Genomic DNA, 18,940 nt, shown 5'->3' with positions numbered 1-18,940 from the left:
ATAGCACATATTGCACTTTTACTTTCTTCTCCACCACTTTGTTTTTGCATTATTTAAACCAAATTGAACATGTTTCATTATTTATTTGAGGCTAAATTGATTTTATTGATGTATTATATTAAGTTAAAATAAGTGTTCATTCAGTATTGTTGTAATTGTCATTATTACAAATACATTTTTTAAAAATCGTCCGATTAATCGGTATCGGCTTTTTTGGTCCTCCAATAATCGGTATCGGTATCGGCATTGAAAAATCATAATCGGTCGACCTCTACCAAAGAGGTGTGCGTAGACTTCAGGAAGAGTACAACAAATACCTCTGCAACATCTATCAGAGGTCAGAACAAATATCTGGGTGTCCTCTTGGACAATAAGCTTCCGTGGAGTAAATGTACAGACCTGATCTACAAAAAGAGTCAACCGAGACTGTACTTTCTCAAAAAGCTGGCATCTTTTAATGTTAATTGTACTGTACTGACTCTGTTTTACAAATCCTTCATTGAGAGTATTTTAACTTTTTGTATTATTTGTTGGTTTGGCAATGCCACTGTCAGCCAGAGAAATATGCTGAGAAGGATTATCACCACAGCAAGCAAGGTACTTGCCTGGATAAGATCTTTAAGGTCAGGGCCCTCCGCAAGGCTCACAAAATCATTTTAGACCCAAACCACCCCCTGTACCCGGACTTTGAACTACTCCCCTCTGGGCGCAGGTATAGGGCACCCCTCGGCAGGAAAAACAGAACTAGACAATCATTTGTACCAGATGTGATATCCCTCCTAAATGGCTTGGGCTAATGTTCCTATTGACCCAGTAAGGCCAGCAGGCTAGTCTCTTTTAATTGTTATGTAACTGTTATGAATGTTGTATTGTCAATTTGTTTTGTATTTAAACGCCACTTTAAACGTGTACATGACACTGCAACAACATTTCCCCACAGGGACAATAAAGTCAGTAAAGTAAAAGTAAAGAAAAGATGGCATTTTATCTCAATTGTTAAATGCATTTTAGATGCTGTACAGTTCTACTCAACGACAATCATCTTCTTGAAATGTATAGTCCATGCGGAAAGGCAAGTGTATTTATTTTTCCAAAGGATGTATTGTCATCTCTGCATGGTTTGTCACGTTTGTCAAATTCTATCACTCCTTGCATTAGCACCTCAGCCTACAGATTACAGTGAATTTATTGCTGTCTAAGAGTAGTTGGCTATTCCTACAGGTATAATTACACCGTTAAACTAATGTAACAAGTGTGTAACATCACTAGCATATCCCTTGTACGTTAAAAGTACAATAGCTTTGGTGAACTCTTGCAGTACTTCAGAGGAAGTGGTCAAGCGACAGGGATAACTGGTCCCAAAATCTGTCTTCTGCAGCAGATGGCTTTTTGAAATTTTATGCTCACCAAAGCAAGGAGTTTTTGTATGGAGGTCAATGAGTGTCAAATTTGGAGTTGTGCCTGGTCACACACGTATCTGCCCTCTCATTGGCTAGAATGGTCCCACGTGATCTCGACGCCTCTCGACTACCTTCCATTTTTGAAGACATTTCTTTCCATTGTTAGAGCGGCCACTTGAGTATCTGGTTAATATAATGGATAATCTGTGCTTCAATAGACTTTCTTCATACTTGTGTTGTCTTATTTCAGTGCATTTATATGGTGTTGAGCACATTACATTGCAGTGTATTTGTAATACTAAATCACATTTTATAGGGTATGAATAACATGTGACATTGACACACTTCTGTTGTACTTTCTACTTGAATAGCTTTCTGTGTCACAATACATTTGAATAGTGTATAGAGTATATGTCAAATGCTGGTTGTGTTCCCCTGCTCAGACATTGATGCATTCCAGACTAAGGAAATAACCTCTAACATCATTTTGGGCAGTTAAATGTAACAAAACATAAAATGCAATCTGTTTTTTAACACTATAGTTTGTTTACTAGCATTATCGCTGTACTTTTAGTTCGTGGTTGACGCAACTTGTTGGCCATTAGCTAATCTGCGTTTCTCAATGAGTTCAAAGCACACGAACGCATCCAACTGGTATTTACGACTTCACAACCGGTAATTACCGCCTTCCCACTTGGTTTAATAAACGCTGCATAACATGTTGGTCGTGTTCCCCTGCTTAGACGTTGCATGCATCAACCAATGATTGCGCGACGCATCATTGACTGTGCCATCGACTGACAGATTGCTGTAACATATGCGGTTAGCTGATACGTAAAATACCTATCCAGATGTTGTAAGATCTGGCATGCGTCAGCAACATCTGGGCAGAGGAACGTGCCCAAAATGTGGCACGCTGGCACATAAAATACCTATACAGGCATTGAAAGATCTGCCAGTCGTCAGCAAAGTCTAAGCAGAGTGTGGTAGGAGAATCAGAATTAGCTAATTAACATGGATAATTAAAATGTCTAATCTGCTGAATATGCTTATATGATTTAACTGTTGAAATCTTGTTGTCAGAATGTCTCCCTTCAGACTCTGGTGTTGGCAGCTGCACGTCCTCCCTCATACGGGCCTCAGTCACCTGGGGCCCAGAAAGGGGAGAAGTCAGGTCATTCTATCACATGTCCCTGTTGCTATGCAGAATATTAGAAAGAGAATAGGGCAAAGGAGGTCAGAAGGGAACATTGTTTCTATAGGTGAATGTGTATCTAATATGAACCATGTGAAGGTATGGTGTGAGTAATGGGGAACCAATCACTTGTCTCCACAATGTCTGTGCGTCAGTCACCCCCTCCTTGGGCCTTGGGGGAGATTATCCTCTCTCCTGGTTTCTTTGTTAGCAAGGTGGAGACTAAGTAATGAAATAGGTATTTTTGAGTTCTTAGTACTGAACAAAACAACAAGTTCTATGTACTGGAGGCCAAGTGCTGGCACAGGATGTGTGGGGTTGGTGTTTGGAACCATTGTACGTCACCTCTGAGGTTACACCTATCTCGAGATGGTATATAACCCAGAGGCTCACTCCACTCAGTGGGCTCTCACATCATTCACTTTGTAGGTGGTGTGACCAGCTCCCTTATCGATGCGTTTTTAATAAAGTTAATATCTTGATTGGTGATTGACCTTGTCTCTCCTCATTATTGATTAAAATATCCACTACAAGAGATATGTGCCCGTTGCATGCATCAACTAATGGTTGCATGCCATGTCATCAACTATGCCGTCGGGCACCAGATTGCTGTAACATATGTGGTTAGCTGATATGTAAAATACCTATCTAGGCGTTGTAAGATCTGGCATGCGTCAGCAATGTCTGAGCGGGGGAACACGGCCAAGTACTGCAGAAAAATCTCACTTACTCCCTACCCTGGAGGGGAGCCTGTTCCTTATTGGCCACCACACACCATCAAAAACCAATAACAACCACCTGGAAAGAGGCAGGCCATTCCTATAAAAGGTTTCTCACCTGCATTTATTATCCCTCTTTCCACAAAAAAACTAGTTCAACAGAGTCCTACAGAGTGTATACTGTAGAACGTAAGTAATGTATTATTGTGTCAATGTTAGGTCAATGTTAAGTATATCCCTATTGTAAATGTATATATTGTTTTAAACAGAACCTCACCTAGCAGACACTAGCTAGCCCTCCAACCCGGCCTTGCAAAATTGGCTTGAGCAAGATGAAAGGCTAGCCAGCCAGGTAAATTAGCCCCTAGCTCTTGGATAACTATTCTCAATATGAAGTGTCCCAGTTCAGTTATTGTTTCCCTGGAGCAGGTCTTCTGGGGCCCTGGACATCGCAGGGGGGCAAGCCTACAGCAAATGGGAAGGCGTGGAGATGGCTGCTAAGATCAATGCTATGCTGATGGCCAAGCGGAAAACTGATGGTTCCTCTGCAACTACCTGATAAGTTAGTTGCAGAGGGAAAACTAACTTTCCCTTCCTCTGTCCTGGTCCTGAGGAACCACTGCCCAGGCTTTTTAACCAGCCCTAAGGGTCAATTATCCATTGAGACTCAAACGCCAGACTAGATTTTGTTCATACTTGTATTTGAAAACTATAATTATTGTCAAGTACAACACAGTGTACAAAACATTAGGAACACCTTCCTACTATTGAGTTGCACCCTCTTTTGCCCTCAGAACAGCCTCAATTCGTCAGGGCATGGACTACAAGGTGTCAAAAGCATTCCACAGGGATTCTGGCCCATGTTGACTCCAATGCTGGCTGGATGTCCTTTGGGTGCTAACCCATTCTTGATACACACAGGAAACTGCTGAGCGTGAAAAACCCAGCAAGTTGCAGTTCTCCACACATACACAAACCGGTGCACCTGGCACCAACCATACCCCATTCAAAGGCTCTTAAATACCCTCTGAATGGCACACATACACAATCCATGTATCAATGCTTAGAAATCTACCTTTAACCTGTTTCCTACCCTTCATCTACACTGATAGAATCAGTGATCAATCAGGGATCATAGCTTTCACTTGGTCAGCCTGTCATGGAAAGAACATGTTCCTAATGTGTTGTACACTCAGTGTACAGTATGTAGCCAAGTCCCATTGCTGGTGGTAATAGCTGAGGTCAGTTGACACCATGAGACCCTCACTTATACCACCTCCTATAGTAAAACAGCAGAGTGAACAACCCAGACACACCAGGGTTACTGCTGCTGCTCAAACGCTTCTCTCGGCAGCCAGTCTCTAACGCAGTGCTGTTCCTGGGGACTGTACAGGCTTTTGTTCCAGCCCAGTACTAACAAACATGACTCAACCGATCAGAGGCTTTAGTAGCCCACTGGGCAAGAACTAAAGCCTGGACATTTTCCCTGGAGTGTCTAACACTGTAACTGCATGATATTGTATGACCATGATATAAGATCTTTAGTGTATGTATACTGAACAAAAATATAAACTCAACATGCAATGATTTTACTGAGTTACAGTTCATATAAGGAAATCAGTCAATTTAAATAAATGAATTATGAAGTAATCTTTGGATTTCACATGACTGCACAGGGGTGCAGCCATGTGTGGGCCTGCAAGGGCATAGGCCCACCCATTTGGCAGCTAGGCCCACCCACTGGGGAGCCAGTCCCAGCTAATCAGAATGAGTTTTTCCCCACAAAGGGGCTTTATTACTGAAATAAATTCTCCTCAGTTTCATCAGCTGTCCGGGTGCCTGGTCACAAACTGTGACAACCCTCCCACTCTGTCTGCCGAATTCTTTCTCTCTGCTCTTGTTTTCCTTCAAAGCATGTCGGTGGGCGGAGCCAGGAGGGTCGTCAGCTAAATGGGACACACATGGGCTCGGGTGTGTCCTGGGGATAAATAGACCCCCCCATTCATTGAGGAGACTCTCTCCATGCAGAAACACTGTTGGATTTTGTTTGTTTCGTTGGCAGCTTGCAACACCCATCATTATCACATCTATGCATGCAACCACTCACTTACGCACCATTGTTACTTGTTTATAGTTTACTTTAGTTAATAAATATATTTTTGTTACTCCTTGATCTTCACTTTGTCTCCATTTTTGTTACGAGCCAGTTTGTGACGTGGGGGCTCATCCGGGATCATAAGGTGTGTTCTTAAACATTTTGGTGGATAGTATTTTGTTGCATTTTGATGGGTTAATGCTATTTGGGATGTGCTTTGGTTGATATTCACTGCCTAGTCATAAGTCTTCGGTATAGTGCCTTAGAGACGTATCAGTGTTTTTGGTTGTCCGGTGATATCCATACAACACACCGTTTTGATGACCGGTAGACCCAGTACTAGTGTTATTAAGCTAACTGGTGTGAGTCATTTTGTTTGTGAGAAAATGTGGAGTTAAACTCTGTAGGTGTTTTGTTTCTTTTGTGACAGCTTTTTTGAATTGCGTCGTTTGGTTGGCCTCGTGTCGGCAGTTTTTTTAAATTTATTTTTCCTTTTTTTTTTTTTTACCACTGGTGGATAGTTGGTGGTCTGCGTTTGGAGAGTATCGTTGGTTAGTTTCCAGGCCTCTGCCTACGCTGGAAACTCTTGTACCAACAGCAAGTAGAGCATGGGTCTGAGTAGGTGAGTACAATCTGCTGTGTACCTCAGTGGGAGATTTGGTTAGGATAATGTCATTTGTTACCCGGAGCTATAGCCTGTCTTTTCCCCTGTTAGGCGTGTTCTACTTTGGAATATGTTGGGCATGGTTATTGTTTTGTTGGTGTGGTGTCCTGGGGTCCTTGGTGGTCCCTGGTTTGATGGGGGTGATGACCCTCCCACTCTGACAATCTCTTTGCTCTTACTTTGTCTTAATAGGATGTCGGTGGGTGGAGCTGGGAGGGTTGTCAGCTAAATGGGACACACATGGGCTCGGCTGTGTCCTGGGGATGAGTACACCTTCCCCCATTCATTGACTCACCACGGCCATGTAGACACACCGTTGGATTTTGGTTGTGGCTGTTTTTTTTTGCTTTGGCACCGCAACACCCCTCATCACATTTATGCACGTAACCACTCACACTTCACACACCATTGTTACTTCTTTACATTAGTTAAAAAATATTTGTTCCTTGATATTTGTTCCTTGATCTCCATGTATCCCTTTTTGTTACGGTCTATGAGCCGGTTCGTGACAGACATCCCGCAGGTGAAGAAGCTGGATGGAGGGCCTGGGCTGGCGAGGTTACACATGGTCTGTGGTTGAGGATCGTTGGATGTACTGCAAATTCTCTAAAATTGTTGGAGGCAGTTTATGGTAGAGAAAAGAAAATTGCATTCTCTGGCAACAGCTCTGGTGGACATTCCTAGAGTCAGCGTGACAATTGCATGCTCCCTCAACTTGAGGCATCTGTGGCATTGTGTTGTGACAACTGCACATTTTAGTGGCCTTTTATTGTCCCCAGCACAAGGTGCCCCTGTGTAATGATCATGCTGTTTAATCAGCTTCTTGTAAACCACACCTGCCAGGTGGATGGATTTTCTTGGCAAAAGAGAAATGCTCACTAACGGGTATGTAAACAAATTAAGATACATTTTAATTAACTGTTCAGCAGACTTATGGCTTAGGGGTAGAAGCTGTTAAGGTGCCTTTTGGTTCCAGACTTTGCGCTCTGGTACTGCTTGCCGTGCAGCAGCAGAGAGAAGTCTGACAACAGTATCCTCACTGGAATAGAATAATTATCAACCTTTGAAAGCAGCATTAATGATGAGATTCTGATTTTAATCACTGATCTGATTAGCTTGAAAACAATAAGTTGGGAACTTGGAAACCAACAGTTATATTAAACTAACTTTGTTGGTTTCCCTGTCTTATCTTTTTGGATGTTTTATTTATATTATGCACTTGGATATTATTCAGTAATGAAAAGTGACTTACAAATAATTTGAACCATTTGTCACTAAAGCAAAAGCCTCAAGGTTCCAGATAAACCTAGAGGTCAAACAGGGAAATGGTTCCAATTCATTTTTCCCATAGGGGATTTTAGGAACACTTAAAATAAGAGCTGTGTTTCGTGTAGGCCAACCCTGGTGTGACATTTTGATAACCATGTAAATCTCTCTCGGACAAGGAGACTTAATATATATTCGTCATCCAACCTGTTCATGTCTGTACAATCTGGGTGTTTCACACTTCAGGACTCCTTTACATTTATGCTTTTGTGTAAAAAAAAAAAAAAGTTTTGATAAATTGTAATATGAGTTATATTCTGATATCTCATTTTAACCAACATTCTTTGTGCCAAGTACAGTGATAACCCTCCTACATTTGACATTTTAGTCATTTGGATGCTCTTATCAAGAGTAAAGTTTCTTGCTCAAGTGCACATCGACAGATTTTTCACCTAGTCGGCTCGGGGAGTCAAACCAGCAACTTTTCAGTTACTGGCCCCTCTCTCTCAATGGGGGTCCAATGGACTACCTGGAGAGGCCCATCCTGACTATCTTACAGTACACATGTAGGCTATGCAGCTCAGCCTCAGAACAGCTGTGTTCTCCAGGGTTTTTTGCTCACCAACTACTGAATACTCTAATAAACTCATCCATGTCCGGGAACTTGGCTCTCCTTGACTCAACGCTGGGTGGGAGAACTACTTTGGCCGGGGTAGGCCGTCATTGTAAATAAGAATTTGTTCTTAACTGACTTGCCTATTTAAGGTTTAAAATGTTTTTTAAAAATAGTGTCAAGGACTGGATAGAAGATATCCTTATCTTGCTCATTCCTACGCTTATCAAAAGTGGCTGTGACTAGTCTTCTGTTGCCTTCTGTCACCTTGTCAATGCTGAGATTGCACTGTTGCGCAATATAGATGACCTTTCTCCTTAGCTCCGCAAAATAACTACTCTCTAGTGCTGAAATGTATACTGACGTGCTTAGATAGTCCACAGCTCTAGCTAGATCAAGTAAAGGTGACGAAAGCATGTCAGAAATACATTTGGTGTCACCCAGCACTTTCCTAAATGTCGCTAGGAGCCCAATAAAGGTTATGTCAATCTGGTTAAGTAGGCCCTGTGCCTTCCAGACCTGTTCTCATTGCCTACATCCTCAAGGACATGGAACACCGCAGCTAGTCTGTCCATCAGATTGAGGCAGGCATTGTGCCTGCATGTCCATCTGGTGTCACTGAGCTTCTGTATGTATAGCCATTCAAGTAAATTTGTATAATAACAAGAGCTACAAATACTCAGGTTAGCTAAAATGGGAGTTTAAACTTTTATAAAATAAAAAGTCTTGAACTTTTATAAAATATTTTGCAGTGACTTTCGCTCAATTAAATGTCCTTAACCATTTGACCTAAACAAAGCTACATTTGATAGCATTATATTCTGTAATGTTACTGGGAGAACCACCACAGAAATTAGCAAGCTAGCTTGCAAACTAGCCTCGTAGTTTGTCTGACAAAGTTAGCTAGCTAGCTCGTTAGCTAGCCCTACAGCATAATTTAGTTGGATTTCGCCTACTCTATGCCAGGTCCATATTATTTTTAAAAAGCAGCATTTATTTTCAACGGGTGAACCAGAACAAATGCACAGTATTTTCCAATTGGCGGCAGGTAGCCTAGCAATGAACAACTTTGGACCCGTAAAGGTGGAAAAATCTGCCCAGTTAACCCCCAACAACAACTACTCCCCGGGCGCCGTTGACGTCAATTGAAGGCAGGCCCCCGCACCTCTCTGATTCAGAGGGGTTGGGTTAAATGCGGAAGACACATTTCTGTTATGTATTTAGTTGTGCAACCCCTCCAGCTTAAATATAAATCATATGAACATAAGGTTGCTGGAGCTTGACAGGGTTTCCATCTTCCCCAAGCCCTAGAGCTTATCTGGGAGTTTCTCTTTTAGTTGGAGTTAGTTCCATCATAGGCCATATTCAACCTTTTTACCACAGTCTAATCACGTCAACGTGTAAGGTCCAGCGTTTTACCAGGTTAGGCTACCAGATCAGGGAAAAACTAAAGGCCACAGGAAAAATAATTTGCTTCACCACTGGGACCTGTGGTGTGCCACCTCTGCTCTGTATGGTTACAATTAATTCTGCCTGTTACCCTCTCAGAAATGCCCAGTTCGCAGTGTGTAGGCTAGGCTTACAGGGCGCAAAAAGCCTGTGTCCAACGCATATCTCCTGGGTTCTGGTTGAGAGATGCAATGCTCAACTGACTGGAACAATTTCGAAGTTGTCTAGCCAAAATCAATTCAAGTAGCCTATAAAGGTTGTGTTGCTATATAGATTACATAGCCTCCAGACAGGATGATATGAGGTATATTGTCATTTCAGTAAGTTACTCCAATGACTGTATATATGAATGGTGACACCAATCATTCCTATGAAGCCTTAAAAGCACATTGAACCAATAGCTACCCAGACTATCTGCATTGACCCTTTTTGCACTATTTTTTAAACTGTTCACATACACTGCTCTTACTGTTTACCTATCCTTTTGCCTAGTCACTTTATCCCTTCCAGTGCATTCGGAAAGTATTCAGACCCCTTCACTTTTTCTTAAGTTGCAGCCTTATTCTAAAATTGATTCCATTTCCTCACCATGTGGAACATTTCTGGGATCTTTTATTTCAGCTCATGAAACATGGGACCAACACTTTACATGTTGCGTTTCATATTTTTGTTCATTGTATGTAGCCTTAGAAATAAGGTTTATGAAATCAGTAACATTAATATATTGGCCATCTGAGTCTCACTATAATAATCTGTTTGACACAGCAGTAGCAATAGCGGGATATAACATCTCGAGAGCAGACAGGAATGCCTATGGTTGAGTTGTGCATTTTCAGAGTCATATTCTTGTGAAGTTTAGAGGATCTCATGTCTAATGCTGTTGAAGTGTTGTGGTTGCACGTTCACCTGCCTCATCTAAAGCCTCTTCCTTAGGGTGCTGCTAGAGGCCACCAAGTGATAACTAGCAATAGTTGATCATGCAAAGGATGACCTGAATATAGACTGGTTTTCATCATACTGTCTTCTCAAGATAACTGCTCACTGTAACCAGCAGTGCCTGTAATCTGGTTCAGGTTATCAATCAACCTATGAGGGTGTTTAAAAACGGTACAGAAACTATATAAATCGACGTGTATTGATCCCATTTTGACCAATGCTGCATAACCCTCTAAAGTTGTATCCAGACCCTTTGGCTGTACAGATCTAGAAAAGCCAAAGGTTGGGTCTAAAATGGTGTGAGATCATACAAAACGTTTTGTACTGATTCCTATGTTGGAGATACAACATATTTGTGGTGTAATGAGGAGCATCCCAGACACTTCACTTGATGCAGTTTATTCCAGTTATTGATAAGCTTGTCCCTAATAAGAAACTGACTGTTAGAACGTAAAGCCCTGTGGATTGATAAGGAATTTAAAAGCTGTCTGGTTGAGGGACGAGGCAAAAAGTGATAGATAAGTCTGGCTGTACATCTGATTGGCAAACTTACTGTATTGATACTGTATAAATTATGACAAAACAAAAAAAATTGTATTAAGCGAAGAAAAATTACAAGATATGATAGAAAAAAGCTTTCAAATACTTTAAATTAAATTATGGACAGACTAATTCAACTATTTTGCATCGAATCAGATTGCTCATTTATCACAACCGTTTGATGGTGCCAATTACTATTTCATTGGCAAACGTAGTCATGAAATGACAACAACAAACTTTGTGTCATTCTATTCATTCATGAAATACCTTATGAAAGAAAAACATTGTAATTTAAAATTCTGTAAAGTTAGGTTGGGTGAGGAGGAAAAATGTATTGTCCATAAATGAGAAACCCCTGGTTTTGACATTTATTTATTTTTTAATATTTTATTTTTGCATTTTCCAATTAACAACATTCAAGACAAAAGTGAAAAGATATTAGACAACAATAGGACAAAGTGACAGTAACAGACGAGCGTAACAAAAATAACAAATTATAATTATATATACAAACATACAATAAAAAAAATTATGAGACATTGGATCATATGGTCACATGCCGTAGGCTACATATTATACATTACGTGTGAAACATTATATAAGGATAATATAGAGATTCATTCAATGTGATGTGGGAGGAGATTCTCCATATAGTCAATAAAAGGTTGCCAAATTCTGTAAAATGTCTAACTTATTCCTCAAGCAGTAAGTAATTTTCTCCAGTGGGATACAACTAACTTCTGATAGCCACATTGCAACTGGCAGGGAGGAATCCAATTTCCATTTCAAGGCAATACATTTCTTGGCAATCGCTAGCAATATTTCTGTTAGCTTTATAGTATGGCTTTGCCTAAGATTGGTGTTAGTAAAGTTGCCCAGTAGACAGACCTCCGGGTCTAAAGGGAATGCAACCCCGTGAATTGAGGATATGGTATCGCATACCCCCTGCCAGAAACCGTGTAGTTTTGAACACTGCTAAGTGGAATGGAGGAATGTTCCTTCATCTGAGCCACATCTAAAACATAGGGAGGAGATATCAGGGTTGAACTTGTGCAGTCTAGATGGGGTGATATAGAGCTGATGGAGGAAATTAAACTGGATCAGTCTGTATCTGGAGTTCAGTGTGGATGTAACACCATCCCTGCATAGGTCACTCCATAGACCCTCATCAAGATCAATACCCAGATCTTTTCCCCATCTAAGTCGGGGTTAATCTAGCCCAGGCAGTGTTAGTCCTGACATAATAGCATCGTAAACACGGGAAATGGTCTTGAACAGTGGTTGATCTGCGTGGCAGAGTTGTTCAATAGGTGACATCTTAGGTAGGTTCCATTGTCCCTTGAGAGACACCATAATAAAGTTTCGTAGAATTAGGCCACCGCCTGTGGCAGCAGATTGACGAGGGCGGCCTTTTCTGAGCTAAACTGACCAAGACTCACCAACCTCACATAATTCTGACCAAAAACAATCTCTCAACCAGTGGCATATGGGCTTTTTAGGTGATTTCTGATGCCGCCCTTTAATAAGCAGTGCCCACTTTGCGGGGATGCCAAATATTTTGCTTGTCCATTCCCAGCGCACCTCTCCAGAGACGCATCTCTGCAGCGCTCCACCAACATGCCGTCCAAAAAATGTACATAAATCATGTAGCAGATATAGGATATGGAAAAAAGTATGTGGCCTTTTCTGTAGCCTACAGGCTGGATTTAAAATGTATGACAATTTAATGAGACGGACACTTTTTACATCATGAAGCTTTCTCCGATCAAATAGCCTAACCTAAATGGCCCTCAATCAAAAATTCAAAAAAATGCGCTGTCATGTTAATTAACGTATCCTAAAAATACGACGGGTCAAAGTAAAATGTACAATCCCTGTTGTCCAGGAGTTTTACTCCATTGGCATGATTAGTGGTTTCAAGTTTGCGCCGTAAATTTGACAAGCTGATCATAATGAAAAAGAAAATACTATTGCATTTTCCGCTGAGTAAACACATTGCAAATAGGCTTGCGATAATGTTGGGTAGCTGATATTCAGAGCTTACATAGTCAAATTGATTAGTCACGGCAATCAGGACTAATAAAGCCAATGCAATAGCCTGTTTTACAAACTGTGGACCTACCACGTGGGTGTGCATTCATAAAATTCCATTGTTAGCCGACATTGTAGGCTACACCCCAGTAAGCACGAGCAAACATCTTTGTTTGGTCCTGTCCGGACATAGTTTTTATGTTTTGCAAACTGTATGCTTACCACATAGATGAGCATTCATTAAAGGCGACACTCTCGTCTACACCTCAGTAAACACGGACCGACGCTGATGCCTTTTGGAAGTCTTTTTTCGGGCAGTTCCGGGAATGGCCTTGACTTCTACATCAACTGAACATTGGTTCAGCTTTGGTCCGGAAGTACCAAAAACCAATCATAGACGTCTATGTTTGGCTCAGATTTGGTGCTGTCCAGGCCGGCCTTGATTTCAACATCCACGGATAATTTTGAACCAATCATAGCCTTGATGTCTATAAATGACTTATTTTCAACTTTCATTCAGAACCAAAAATGTGCCTTATTTCAACATCTGGAAAATACATATTTTCAAGGACCCCAGGCTGTCACAACCAGCCGTGACCTGCCGTGGGAGTAGCAGCAGTGAGACAAGATCGTAATTGGATATCACAAAATTGGGGGGGAAAAGAGGGGGGGGAAGAAAAAAAAATATATATATACACACAATAAAAGATTGTGGGAGCTGTACTGTTAAATTTCAGTGCAACCTTTTGATATTATTGACCACAACGTGTTGAAAAATACTTATGACATTTCAACCTCTGCCATATCATAGATTCAGAGCCATCTATCTAATAGATCAGAGGGTTCTCTAATGGATGCATTGCTAGTGTTAAACATGTAAAGTGTGGTGTGTCCTCTATTCTTTTCTATTTCTTACTAATGACCTGCCACTGGCATTAAACAAAGCCTGTGTGTCTATGTATGCTGATGATTCAACCCTATACGCTCAGCATCCACAGTTAGTGAAATCACTACAACCCTAAACAAAGAGTTCCAGTCAGTTTTAGAATGGGTGACCAGTAATAAACTAGTCTGGAACATCTCTACGAGTATTGTATTTGGTAAAAATCATTCCCTAAGTTCTATACCTCAGCCGAGTCTGATCATTAATAATGTTTCTGTTGAGACTAAATTACTTTGTTACCTTGGATTGTAAACTGTCATGGTGAAAACATTGATTCAATGGTTGTAAAGACTGGGAGAGGTCTGTCTGTGAGAGACGCTCTTCTTTTTTGACACCACACTCCACAAAGAGAGTCCTGCAGGCTCTAATCTTATCTTGATTATTGCCCAGTTATATGGTCAGGTGCTGCAAAGGACCTAGAAAAACTGTTGCTGGCCCAGAACAGAGGCACATCTTACTCTTCAGTGTTATCAGAGGGCTAATATCAATACTATGCATGCCAGTCTCTAGGCTAAAAGGTAGAGGAGACATTGACTGCATCACTTCTGTTTCAATGTGGAGTGTTAAATTCCCAATTGTTTGCATAGTCAACTTACATAGTCAACTCTGACTCACACACTTATACCCCACCAGACATGCCACCAGGGATCTTTTCACAGTCCCCAGATCCAGGACAAATTCAAGAAAACGTACAGTATTAGTTAGAGCCATCATTGCAAGGAACTCCGTCCCATCTCAGATTGCTCAAGTGGACAGCAAACGTGGTTTAAAAACCCCCAGATAAAGCAACACCACATTGCACAATACTGCTCCCCTATTTAACCTAGATTGTTTTGTGTGTGGGTATGTACTGACATGTAGGCTGTGTGATGTTTTAAATGTATTGACACTGAACATAAATATAAATGCAACATGTAAAGTGTTTGGATCCCTTTTTTTTGCATGAGCTAATAAATATCCCGGAAATGTTCCATTATGCAGTGAGCATTTCTCATTGCCAAGATAATCCATCCACCTGACAGGTGTGGCATATCAAGAAACTGATTAAACAGCATGATGTAATGTCTTAACCATAAAATCATTAAACAGGTACACCTGTGTACATAAATCGCTTCCAACAGCGTTTTAGAGAATTTGGCAGTACATCCAACTGGACTCACAACTGCAGACCACGTGTGATCAAGTGGTTTGCCGATGTCAATGTTGTGAACAGTGTCCCATGGTCGAAGTGGGATTATGGTATGGGCAGGCATAAACTACGGACAACAAACACAAGGGCATTTTATCATTACAGTGTTAATTCACAGACATACCGTGACGAGATCCGGAGGCCCATTGTCATGCCATTCTTCCGCTGCAATCACCTCACGTTTCAGCATGCTAATGCACGGCCCCATGTCGCAAGGATCTCCACACAATTCCTGGAAGGTGACAATGTCCCAGTTTTTCCATGGCCTGCATACTCACCAGACAGGTCCCTCATTGAGTAAGGTAGGTACAGGTTGTCTACATTACAACCAGAAACACAGAGTATATGCTGTATTATACTAATGTATTGTAACGACCCTGGGTTTATAAGCGCGGAAATCGACTTTGCCGCACGAGCATGCTTTTGCGGCACAGTCGATAGCGCGCCGGACCTCGGGCTGCTGTTTCATTACAGTATATAGCAACCCCCCACCACCATTCTGTTTTACAGGCATGTATAGATCGGTTCCCCAAGGACCACGCTGTCAAAGAAAATGTCTCAATGTATTTTAATGTTAATTAAAGACTCTTGAAAGATGAGTCCGAATGAGAACTAAAATATCCTAATAAAATGTGTTTTGTGAAGGCTACCCATGTTATACTAAGTGTTGCCTACTTATAAGTAGGGCTGAGCGTTGACTGGTAGCCCGACGTTAAATTGCATTGAATTCTACCTCAGGCAGAAAGTAGTGTTTGAATTAGGAAAGTTTCCTCTCACGAACTCTACAAGCCAGAATAGTATGTTGAATAAGGGCTGAGAGAATGTTTCAGGAAATTTGCTGTAAAACAGAGGCAGAGAGGAAATGTGCCGGTTTTTTTCATAGCTCATCTCATGCTGTTCTACAAATTTTGCGGTTAGAGAATTTAGCATTTTTAAAGCTAAAAACGAGTTGTTGACTGTGATAAGGGCACAGGATTATTTCCCGTCTTGTTCGCTAAACGCAGACTAGCCAATTACGCATTGGCAGTGAGACACGCATTTCACACTCTTCTCACGCACTCACACCTTATCTCACGCATTGAAAAGTACTGCTTTTATTTAACTATTTCGTCCATTGTATAGTCGGCGAGTTAACTTTTCATCTATGCTCCAAATTGTTTTGAAGTCGGAGCATCTGCGCCTGCATTTTAACATAACGTGCGTAAAACCCTCTTGTCACGTCTTGCCACAGTACTGTGAACTGCGGCACATTGAAGCATACGATTGGTCTAGTTATGTAAGGGATTGGATGGATGTTTTAAAGAAACGCCCCTCAAGATTGGAGTTGAATGGAGATCAAGAAAGTTGTCCACTCAGTTGATAAAACTGTGAAAAGAGTAATTCTGTTTTATGTACAATATTGTCAACAAAGTTAGGTTATTTTTACTCCCGTCCCCATTGCACAAGGCAACCTTTTGACAGCATGTACTAAAATCGATTTAGAGATTGGCATTTAGGCTCTGACCTACAGTCTGTTTTAGCAGGGACGTTTGGTAGGGTGACCAGATTTGTAGCTATGTACATTTTGTTAAACAGATTGTGAACCCAAGTGTACGTTTGATTCTAGAGGGGAGGGGACAATAAATATATATTTTTAAATGGTTTGTGTGTAGTGGCATATTTAATATGTATTTGTCTTAAGGAGATATTATCTATTTATTTTAGTATGATCAGTGGAACAATTCTCATTCTTAACAATGGGCTAAAATAAAGGGTAAATGCTCCTCAGTTTCATCAGCTGTCTGTGTGGCTGGTCTCAGACGATCCCGCAGCTGAGGAAGCCAGATGTGGAGGTCCTGGACTGGCATGGTTATACGTTGTGGGGCCGGTTGGACATACTGCCAAATTCTCAAATTCTCCCCCCCCCCCCGGAACTACACATAGTGGGCTTACGCCGAGAGGACTTACATCCAGACCACAGCACCACACCCCCACCTCAACCAATCAACAGCCCCCAAACCACACGACCAACAACATTGGACACTTTATGGAACACAAAGCCTTCATTATCTCCTCCTGGAATATCCAAGGCCTGAGGTCATCTGCCTTTGGCATAAAGAGCAGGAAGCTGGATTTCACCAAAGAAATCAGAAATACAGACATTGTCATCCTACAAGAAACATGGTATAGATGAGACGGACCCACTTGTTTCCTTCTAGGTTACAGAGAGCTGATAGTCCCATCCACCAAACTACCAGGTGTGAAACAGGGAAGGGACTCGGGGTATGCTAATTTCGTATAGAGCAGACCTAACTCACTCTTAAATTAATCAAAACAGGAACAATTTACATTTGGCTAGAAATTCAAAAGGAAATGATCTTAACAGAGGAAAATGTCCTCCTGTGTGCTACCTATATCCCCCCACTAGAATCCCCATACTTTAATGAAGACAGCTTCTCCATCCTGGAGGGGGAAATCAATAATTTCCAGGCCTAGGGACATGTATTAGTCTGTGGCTTCCTAAATGCCAGAACCGCATAAGAACCTGACACACTCAGCACATGGGTACAAACATCTGCCTGGAGGTAACAGCATTCGCTCCCCCATATGCCCCCCCCCCCAGCCCACTGACACCCCTATCAGATCACAGTCTACATGAACAGATCAATACGCAATGAGGCATCAAAGCCAAAGGAACTGAATAATTTTAAGAAGGAATGTAGTGTGGAAACCTACCAAAAAACTATTAGGCAACAACAAATTCAATCCCTTTTAGACAACTTCCTGGACAAAACGTTCCACTGTAATTGTGAAGGTGTAAACTTGGCAGTAGAAAATCTAAACAGTATATTTGAGCTCTTAGCTTCCTTATCAAATCAAAACATTTCAAACAGAAAAGTAAAGAAAATTTACAACAATGACAAATGGTTTGATGAAGAATTCAAAAACCTAAGAAAGAAATTGAGAAACCTACCCAACCAAAAACATAAAGTCCCAGAAAACCTTAGTCTACACCTTCACTATGGTGAGTCACGAAAACAATACAGAAATACACTACGGAAAAGAAGGAACAGCACATCCGAAATCAGCTCAATGTAAGGGAAGAATCCATAGACTCTAACCACTTCTGGGAAAATTGGAAAACACTAAACAAACTGGAAAACACTAAACAAACAACACAGTTATCTATCCAGAAATGGAGATGTATGGGTAAATCTTTTTGGCTCTATAACAAAGGACAAACAGCAAAAACATATACATGATTAAATACAAATGTTAGAATCAACTATTAAAGACTACCAGAACCCACTGGATACTCCAATTACATTGAATGAACTACAGGAGAAAATACAAAACCCTCCAACCCAAAAAGGCCTGTGGTGTTGATGGTATAGTCAATGAAATGATAAAATATACAGACAACAAATTCCAATTGGCTATACTTAAACTCTTTAACCTCATCCTTAGATCTGGTATCTTCCCCAATTGTTGGAACCAAGGACTGATCACCCCAATCCACAAAAGTGGAGACACATTTTGATCCCAATAACTACCGTGGGATATGCGTCAACAGCAACCTTGGGAAAATCCTCTGCATTATCATTAACAGCAGACCCGTACATTTCCTCAGTGAAAACAATGTACTGAGCAAATGTCGAATTGGCTTTTTACAAAATTACCGTACAACAGACCATGTATTCACCATGCACACCCTAATTGACAAACAAACAAACTAAAACAAAGGCAAAGTCTTCACATGCTTTGTTGATTTCAAAAAAGCCTTTGACTCAATTTGGCATGAGGGTCTAGAACCCATTGCCCTTTATGGTTGTGAGGTCTGGAGAAGGGTCCCCTAAGCAAGGTGGTCCTGGGGCTCTGTTCACAAACACAAACAGACCCCACAGAGCCCCAGGAGAGCAA

This window comes from Salvelinus alpinus, chromosome 11 (genome assembly GCF_045679555.1).
Source record: "Salvelinus alpinus chromosome 11, SLU_Salpinus.1, whole genome shotgun sequence".
NCBI lineage: Eukaryota > Metazoa > Chordata > Actinopteri > Salmoniformes > Salmonidae > Salvelinus > Salvelinus alpinus.
This window is presented reverse-complemented; position numbering follows the sequence as displayed.